The 7,517-nt window shown below is 38.5% G+C and overlaps 1 long non-coding RNA gene across 1 annotated transcript; it reads left to right on the plus strand.

Moving 5' to 3' along the window:
• The first annotated feature begins 602 nt into the window (after window positions 1-602).
• LOC107776716 (uncharacterized) lies at window positions 603-4,271 on the plus strand. The gene is made up of 3 exons (XR_012704360.1): window positions 603-1,022; window positions 2,635-2,697; window positions 4,074-4,271. It is a non-coding gene; the product is annotated as an uncharacterized LOC107776716 (long non-coding RNA).
• The last annotated feature ends 3,246 nt before the right edge of the window (window positions 4,272-7,517 follow it).

Here is a 7,517-nt window from a genome sequence, read left to right on the forward strand (position 1 = left end):
CCATTAAATTCCTTGTAGATGTCAAGTAAGTAGTTAGAAAATGTATATATTCAGAAAATTGCAGTCAAGGAAAACATCTTTTTTGTTTCAGAGAAGATTAGAAAAGAAAAACCAGTTTCTTTTATTTGCATGACTCAAGTTGGAGAGTCATTCCCGTTGAATATTTTAAATCCATTTAATTTCCCACAATTTTTCTGCTCATTCAATGCATAAAAATTAAGGGGAATTAACTTTTTCCGCATATCCCTTTTCCTACTACCCTTGCAAACCAAAGGATACCTTAATGAGTTCTCCTTCGTTGTTGTAGAGAAAGTATTAATGCTTATACCTTGTTGAGAGTCGCTTAAGCATCTGGTCTTTCAAACTGCTATATTGGTTTCTTTGCAGGATCCTAGTCCGCAATTATGGATTCATGCACCTCGAGATGATATCCATGCTAGTGGGATTTTTCACTTACAAAATTGCAACTTTTGTCCAAGCAATCGAAAAAGGTGTAACTATTGTTCGAAATAAAACACAAGCGCTCTTATAGTCTTATACATCCCCACTTCCCACATCAAATAAAAAATTGTCTTTATTATTTGGAGAGCAGCAAACTAAGATCCATTTTCTTTCTTTTACCAAGTAAGTTTAAATACTCAAAAAAGATTCCTCACAATGCACACACTCACAATCTGCACACACACAATTAATCTAGCCTCACGTACATAAAAATCAAGAGAGAGAAAGTGGGGGACATCATTGAGTGAAGGAGAGGATTTTTGGGAAAAGAGAGAGGGAGTGAGGGATAATATTAAAAAAAAGGGAAACTTTTTTGCATAAAAGGAGGGTTTGGTCTTAGGTTTTAAGGATCTTCTCTTCATCTGATAACAAAAAATCAAAAAAATATACGAAAATTTCTGTTACTTCTTTCAATTTCGGTTTCTGGTGTTCAAACCGGGGAGTTCGAGTCCGAGCATTTTGGGTTCCGATCGGTGGTTCTGTGTCGCCTCGGATTCTCATCGCTGCATTTGCTATTCCAGGTTTCTCCCCTATCTTTGTCTTAATCTGAATTATTGTGAAAAGCATAATGAGAGTCGTTTAAAATTTGGGGCATAAAAATTTTAATTGGTTTTGAAGTTCAAGAATTCTTTTGTTCCCTGTTTGCTTAGAGTGTCTGTGTCTAATTTGAGTTTAAGGCTTTCTATGTTTGACATTAGTATCTGCTGTCGTATCTTGTTTCTTTATTGGTTTCTTTTCCTTATTTGAATCTAATTTAGGATAATAATTTTACTTCATAAACTTCCTTAGTTGTTGCCTACATGAGTTCTTAAACATGATTCTCATACCTTATTTTAGTTGTGATGACTTAATACTAAATTGGTAAAGTCTAGGCAATGTTACATGAGTTTAGTTGATTAAGGAATCAAAAGGAGTAGACATTGCATATATATGTGTGTGTGTATATATATATATACACACAAAATAGTACTATAATGGTCTAGTAACGTATTATATGATTGTTTTGCCTTTGGATATGAAAATTACAATCGGAGATAGTAGGAGGTTGACTATTTTCTAAATTTGCATGGTCAGAAGTCATGAAATTGGATTAGCTAAATTAATGAGCTTTTATTGTTTGAAATTATAGTATACTATCCATGTCTTATAGCTATAGCTGGCAGATTATATTTACTTTTGTTTTATACAATAAGGTTCCCTACGTGATTAAGGGCATGAACTAATCTCAGAATCTTCATAACTTTAGATTGCACCTTTAGTAAAGTTAAATTTCAGCTTTTACATACTTGCGGCTCTTGTCATGCTTGGATCAATTTTCGGTTCCTTTCTTTCTTTTCAGTCTAATTAATTAGCTCTTTCTTCATTTCATGTCTTTGATTGTTACTGTTTACTCGTTTGGTCTTTGTTGAAGTTGTTTGACTGATTGCTGGACCAGGGAGAGTGAAATCACAAATGAAATAAAGATTGAACATGATCATGGAATATCTCTATTTTAGCTTAATTTTGACTTTTCTTTCATAATCGCTAGGAGCATGTTTAGGCCAACCACATTTGGGTAGGCAAGCCTTAAGATTTTCGTTGGTTTCAAGGTGAGAGGTTTTTCCCTTAGTTAAATTTATCTGGGGAATGCCCCGAAGGATTTGTACCTACTTTATTACGGGTAATGCCCCATAGTATAATGTATTTGGAGGCCATGACGAAGCTATGGAACAATATAGTACATGTTAGTATTTAAGATTCTTCCTTATTTCTTTTTTTATATTTTCTTTATTAGGAGGGGACGACCTCGAGCCTTTTTTATGTTTACTTTCCTTTTATGTGTTTTCACCTTAAATTGAATATTTTAAAAATAGACTAGATCAAGCATGCAACCGTACTAGTTACGGGACTTGGGGAGTGTCTAACACCTTCTTCCCGAGTCAAATGAACCCCCTTACCTGAATCTCTGGTGCGGACTTAGTTTTGGAGTCCAAAGTATTTTAAAGGAAATTTTTTTTTTTTAAAACGGTGACCTGGCACACCGAAATCAAAGTCAGGTGGCGAATCTGAGTTATTTCCTTTGGAACACAATTTTGTCACTTTTTAATTAAAAGCCCTTTTGAGCTTTACAAATCTTTTTTATTAATTTAACAGGGTTAAGTGAGTTTGTAAAAAAAGAGTGTGACACCTCTGGCGACTCTGCTGGGGATCTTGCAGGTTTGAGCTGATACTGTGATCTTGTTGGCTTTTTAGAATGTTTGGTTGAAGTTTTTTTTTTTTAGTATTTGCTGTATTTGATTTTTATTTTTGTGTTGTTTTATTATTTACTAGTTGTTTGTGTGTTTACAGTTTTTTTCTTTATGTGTTACTGCTTTATAAATGTCATCATTTACATAACCTCGAGTCAATTCTTTCTGCAACAAGTATCGGAATACATGTCGCGTACACGAACTCTTTGTTGAGTCACCCTTATTTTAGGAGGGGGGTCGTCAGCTATGGAGTGGGTGGAAAGCTTGAGCAGCCACTATCGACCATACACTCCCCTGAATTGCCTTGTTAGTGAATCCCAAACGTAGGTCAGACTTTAGATCATACTTATTTGCATCATGTCATTTACCTAGCAGAGCTCGATCTCAGGTACCGTGTCCCTTTGTATGAGGCCTATCCAAATTTTCTTAAAATGGACTCGTGGCCCAAAAAGACATTCAATTATCCCTATGTGATACATGTTGCATCTTTGAGGGTAGAAAGGTCATTTGGCAGACTGATGTTTGGGAAAGAAGGGTGAAAAAGAAGCAAGTAGGGCCCCATTATATTTTCTTTTACAACTTTTTCAAGAAAAAACAAAAAAAAATGAAAACAAAAATTCCAAAAAGATTTTGCACTTTTCATCATTTTCCAAAAATCAAAAAAGAGAGAGAGAGAAAAAGAAAATCCAAAAAGATTTTACATTTTCCATCAATTTTCAAAAAGACAAAAAATATAGTTTTTCCAAATTAGTTGTATTTTTTTCCAAAGCTTTCTTCCATGTCCAATTTTCCCGAACTACGCATACCTGATTCTCATCCTTAAGGGCGGGATACGTAGGCAACCGACATAGGGTCCGGTCTTCCTAGTAAGTCTTAGGTTCTTGGCTTCGCGGGGTCTTAGCCAAGTCTTGCATGTTTAGCCACTTTTGGCCACATCGGCCATTCTTGCAAATGAGGTAATTTTTGCAAAAGTGGTCCAATTACCCATATCTTAGAATCTTGAGTCCACAACTAGGTGTCATATTACTTTAAGGTCCGCCCTTTTTGAGTTTGCATCTTTAGCCACTTCTGGCCATATCGGTCATTTTTACGAAATGGGTCATTTCTGCAAATTAATTTTTGGGCCATGATTATTGAGAGTTGAATCCATATAAACATTAGTAAGGTATTTTCATATATGAGTAGTCACCCTTGTTGATTTTGCACTTATAGCCATTCTTGGCCACGCAGGTTAATTTTCAAAAAATAGCCCAATCATGTCTTGCATGTGTCCAACAAGAGGTGTTGTGGTGTCGCATAGTGTCTTGAGTCACTGATTTATTTAGTCTTATTTTTTTCATTCAGGTGTGGATCCATGTACCAGGACTCGAGCATGACAGATACCCTAGGACCACTGCCTTCAGGAGCTGCTTGAGGAGGCTTTTTTTTTATGTTTTTGAGTCTATTGTTCATGTTTTACTTCCTAGTCCTGTACAGTAGTATTCAGTAGTGTCAGAGTTGTCATAGTATAGTTTAGTTTGTTGAGTCTCTCATTATCTTACTTCCTGTTTTGTATTTGAAAATCAAAAAAAATTATAAATGAAAAATCCAAAAAGATTTTTGTTTCTTAATTTATTTTGTCCATTACTTTTTCAGAACTACGCTTGATCTGATTCATGAGGGACATGATATGTAGGAAACCTACATAGGGTTCGATCGAATCATCTTTAAAAAAACAAAAAAAAATGAAGTTGTGGGACATGAGAAATGAGAGAAAAGAAAAGAGCGATAATAAGAAAGAAAAGAGGGAAAAAGAAATAAAAAGCTAAGCGGTGTTAGAAAGGAAAATGGAGAAGGAAATGGGGCAAGAAGAGTGAAATTGGGATGATGCCAAATGACCTTGCGACCCTCGAAGCCATTCTAGAACCGTTAATTGTTGCTAGGGGCATTGCACGGAATATGATATTTCTATCTGATAAATGCCCTAACGCAAACATGTTGGCTTTGTTTTGCTCCCCTTTGTTACTTTCATGGTTATCGTAACAGAGGGTGGTTAGTTTGTGGCATTTTGGCGAGTCATCTGTACAATACAAGGTCAAAGAGCAGGGTAGACATGGCTAGCAAAGAAACGGGCATTGGGGTTGTAGACCCACCAAGGGAGATTGTAGAATCAGAATCGGAACTGAAAGAGGAGGTCCGAAGGTTGAAACAACAGATGGCGGAAATGTATCAGGCCTGGACTAAGGGACATCCTCCACCTTCATTCCCCACTAACTACACTAAAAATCTTGCAACTATCCCACCACTATCACAAGCCCAGGTTCCCACTACCATTGGCCTTTCTCCTCAACATGCACCGGGCTTTACCCCTTACCACAATTACCCTAACACTTCCTCCCAAACTTTCCATGCTGCACCAGCCAAAACAATCGCATTCCCAGCTCCAGTGCCACGACCTAATTTCCGAACCCGGTCGTGATGGCGCCTCTCGTGAAGACAAGGCCAGCCATACCAATCAGAACACCTCTTTTAAACAGTTAAATATCATAAATAGTTCTTAAGCATGATATAATATCCATAAATTGCGGAATTAACGATAACAACAGTAGAAACCATCCCGACACAGCCCAAACCGGGGTGTCACAAGTCATGAGCAACTAAGAAATCCGGATACAAGTCTACTGAACACTAAATTCGATACAATAGTTCTACAAACATGAAAATGATAAGATAAGGGAGACACGGGGCTGCGAACGCCAACAACTACCTCGTAGTCTCTGAATCACTACCTAAACTGGGAGAATCAGCACTCAGGAGTGGACTCTGCGATGCCTGAATCAGCACACATGGTGCAGGGAGTAATGCGAGTACTCCGACTTAGTGAGTAATAATTATAAATAATGGCTAAAAGTATGAAAACACGTAAAGGCACAAAGCAATTCCATATCAAGCAGTAAAATCACTTAAAGCAGTAAATCAGTAAAGAAATCAAATGATATTCCTTTTTAAAACAAGTAAAATAGGTAAATTAACAGGTAAATAACAAGTAGAAAATTCGCCCCTCGGGTACAGTATCAATCGCTCAGAATAGTATCAGCCCCTTGGGCTCACTCTCAGTACAGCATCAACCCCTCGGGCTCAGTATCAATCGCTCGGAACAGTATCGTCCCCTCGGGCTCACTCTCAAATTATAATGGGTACCCGCGCTCACTGTGGGTGTGCAGACTCCGGAGGGGCCCCTTACGGCCCAAGCGTTATATCAAGCCACCTCGTAGCATCATCACTCGGCACTCGACCTCACATCACTCGGCACTCGGTCTCACATCACTCAAGCCACCTCGTGGCATATAAAGTATCTCAGGACCTCGGCCTCATATCACTCAGCATATCCTTACATATGGCCCTCGGCCTTACTCAGTCCAAAAATCATCACAAGCCACTTGGGTATTAGTAAAACAGTAGTTCTCAGTCCAAAACATGATTTAGAAATATCATTTAAGTTTCAAATCTGAGTAAAACTGGCTGAGTTTGTAAAACAGTAGATATCAACAGGCTTGAGTTCAAATAATAAGTCAAGCTGTGAGGAAACAGTGATAAAAATCCCCGAAGGGTTCAAATAGTTGGAACGAAGCCCAAATATGGCAATCAGCCTAAATTATGATGATAACAAATGAATTTCAGTCAAATACGCGATAAAATCATCAACCGGGACGGATCAAGTCACAATCCCCAGTAGTAAAAGACCCCACGCTCATCATCCAACGTGCATCTTGCCTCAATATAGCACTACGATGTGCAATCCGGGGTTTCAAATTCTTAGGACATCATTTACAATCATTACTCACCTCAAGTCGGCCAAAACTCTAGTTCGCTATGCCCTTGCCTCTCAAATCGGCCTCCTCGTGCATCGAATCTGACCAAAACCACAACGAATACGTCACAATAGGCTAAGGGAACAATACCCAATCGAAAACAATCGAAAAATATTAAAAATCCCGAAATTGGCAATAACCCGAGCCCTGGTCCCACTTCTCGAAACTCAAAATTTTTTACATCATTATATTCCTTATCTCGCCACGAGTTCATACATATAAAAATCACAAGAATCGGAGTTCAATTGACCCCTCAAATACCTAATCTTAGCTCTCTTAACTTCAAGCCCTAACCTCCATTTTTAGTCCATGATTTTCTTAAATTTTCAGTCTTGATTCATGTAATAACACCACAGGATTGTGTTTTAGGTCCAAAAATCCTTACCTTATCGAAGCTCCTTGAAATCCCTCTTCGAAATCATCCAAAATTCTCCAAGTCCGAAGTTAGAAATGAGAAACCCTTCAAAATTTGCGAAGAAGAACTTAAATACTTTCTGCCCAGCCATAACCGCATCTGCGGTCAAATAGCCGCTTCTGCGGTAGATACTCTGCATCTGCGGAACCTCATTAAGTCCCGCCTGGCCGCATCTGCGGTCCAATAGCTGCATCTGCGGCTCCCTATCCGCATCTGCGGTCCCAACCAATCCTTGCCTTTTCTGGTTCTGCGACCCCCAACCCGCATCTGCGACACCGCACCTGCGGTCCCCAAACTGCAAGTGCAAAAATACCTAAAGCACCAGAAAATGTGCAACACAAGTCTAAACTCTTCCCGTTAGCCATCCGAAACCACCTCGAGGCCCCCGGGACCTCAACCAAACACACCAACGCATCTTAAATCATCATTCAAACTTTTTTCAATCATCAAATCACCTCGAAAAACACCAAAACCGTCAATTCACATCGAATTCAAGCCTAAGTTCTACTAAAACTTCCGAAA

This window comes from Nicotiana tabacum, chromosome 3, assembly GCF_000715075.1.
Source record: "Nicotiana tabacum cultivar K326 chromosome 3, ASM71507v2, whole genome shotgun sequence".
In the NCBI taxonomy this organism is placed as follows: Eukaryota; Viridiplantae; Streptophyta; class Magnoliopsida; order Solanales; family Solanaceae; genus Nicotiana; species Nicotiana tabacum.